The sequence below is a fragment of the Pygoscelis adeliae genome, unplaced genomic scaffold (assembly GCF_000699105.1).
Source record: "Pygoscelis adeliae isolate BGI_AS28 unplaced genomic scaffold, ASM69910v1 Scaffold432, whole genome shotgun sequence".
Classification (NCBI taxonomy): domain Eukaryota; kingdom Metazoa; phylum Chordata; class Aves; order Sphenisciformes; family Spheniscidae; genus Pygoscelis; species Pygoscelis adeliae.
In genome coordinates, this window is record NW_008824289.1 from 245,112 (window position 1) to 247,298 (window position 2,187).

The following is a 2,187-nucleotide window of genomic DNA, read 5'->3' on the forward strand; positions in this document are numbered from 1 at the left end:
GCTGAATTGCAAGCTTGGGCTCGGCTGGGGCAATGTTTTACTCTCAGGACTTCCATCAGAGTCCTGGTCCTGTCAGCAGACCATTGAAGTCCCAGTGTGCAAACAGGCACGGAGGGGTTTCCAGGACAGTTCTGACTTCAGGCGGAGGAAGGAAAAGTCGACATGAAGGAGCGTGGAGCCTTCTTGGCACTTTGCTTCCACACCTTGTCCACAAGAGGATCTCTGCCTCTGCCTGCCGCCACAGACTGAGACTGTGCCTTTGGAGTGAGGACAGCTGGAAATGTCCCCAGGGAGAGGCAGCAGCACAGCACAGAGCTTTCCTCACCAGCCCTTTGCTCAGCATTTGGGGATGTTTCTCCATCCCCCCGGAATGTCCCGTCCTCCCCAGCACCCTCAGGCCCTCATGGCCTCGCTCCACTGTCTTGCCCACCAGCTCTGCAGACCCTGGGAAGCGCAGCACCAGCCTCGAGTACAGGTTCAGCACGAGCTCGCCCCCGCGAAGGACCTTCCATGACACTCGGATGTTCTCGAGGTTCAGCACCTTCAACCTGGGGGTTGACACCAAAGCAAACCCACCTTGAGATGGCAGAATCAGCAGGAGCAGAACCTACAGTCCCACCTCTTCCTGTTCATCATTTGAGCTGTTACCTATGTAGATATTCCCAGTTAAACGTGTAGGTGGGGAAGGGCCAGCCCCTGCTCCAAGAAGAGCCAACTTCAAAGCAGGGTCAGGTTGCTCAGGGCTGTGTCCCACTGAGTCTCGACCATCTCCAAGGGTGGAGATTCCCCCACCTCTCAGGGTGCCCTTCGCAGTGTCACATCACTCCCGGGGGGAAGACTTTTCCCGTCTCTGGTTGGAATTTCCCCTGCCGCAGCTCCTCACGTGAGCTGCGAGCCCAGGACGGGTGGTTTGTGTAACAGGGAGGATCTGGTTCCCTGGAGCACCCCTTTAGGGGAACCTCTCCTCTGAACGTTATTTGTTACCCTGCAGCAAGCACCACCGCTGTGCTTCTGCTCTGACTTACCAGGCGAAGCGTGTTGACTTGTGAGGGACTCCATCACCCAGCAGTCCTCCTTCACCCAGAAGACCGTCGAGACCAAGTAGACTTCCATTGCCTAAGAGACCTCCTTTTCCAAGCAGCCCTGTGCCAAGCAGACCTTTCTCTCCAAGAAGGCTTTTATTGCCAAGGAGGCCATTGCCAAGGAGACCATTGCCGAGGAGACCATTGCCAAGGCCTTCCCCACCAAGGATGCCTGTGCCAAGGCCTTCCCCACCAAGGATGCCTGTGCCGAGCAGACCACTGCTGCCAGGTTGTCCTCCTGCAACAGTCAGACCTTCATTACTGTTCTGGTTTTCATTGCCAAGAAGCCCTCCTCTCCCAGGCACATCCATGCCAAGTAGACCTTCCTCACCTAGGAGGCCTGTGCCAAGGACCCCAGATCTGCTGGATTCATTTCCTGCATCAAGGGGACCTCCACTTTCTTCTCCACTCGGACTTCCTCTGCCAAGGAGGCCGGTACCAAGTAGCCCACCTTCACCAAGAAGGCCTGTGCCAAGCAATCCACCTTTTCTGCTGATAAGACTTTCACTGCCGAGAAGACCAGCACCAAGCAAACCTGCACCAAGGAAGTCCCAGTTACTAATCAGACTTCCACTGTTGGAAAGATTTCATTGACAAGAAACATTGGATCAGCTACGTTAGGTTGACCTGCTCCTGAGGTCTCATGGGGAACCCTGAGCATCCTTGCACAAACTTGGGTTCCCCATGGAGCCAAGCCTGCCAGGAGGCAGGTCCCTGATGAACAGAGGGACGCTGTAAGAGCCTGATGTGACACAGGACACACCAGGACCAAGGCAGGTGTGGCCACCTGTGCCACAACGCTCCCATGGGAAACATGGAAAACCCCTGAGCTCACCATCTTTGGGTTGCGCTGGGCCCAGCCCAAGGACACTGCCCAGGTTGAGGAGGCCCTGGGACGGGGGCAGGAGGCCCCCAAGGAGGATGAAACACCAGAAAGGCAGCATGTCTGGTCCCAGCACCTGCGGAGAGACCCACATCAGCCCAAGCACCAGCCCCACTGTGCGGGAATCAACAGCCTGGGCACCGGTCCAGCTCTCCATCCTTCATGTGTGCTGCCCCAGGGCGGTGGGGCAGGTCCCCCCTGGACATGCAGGCACCAGGCACC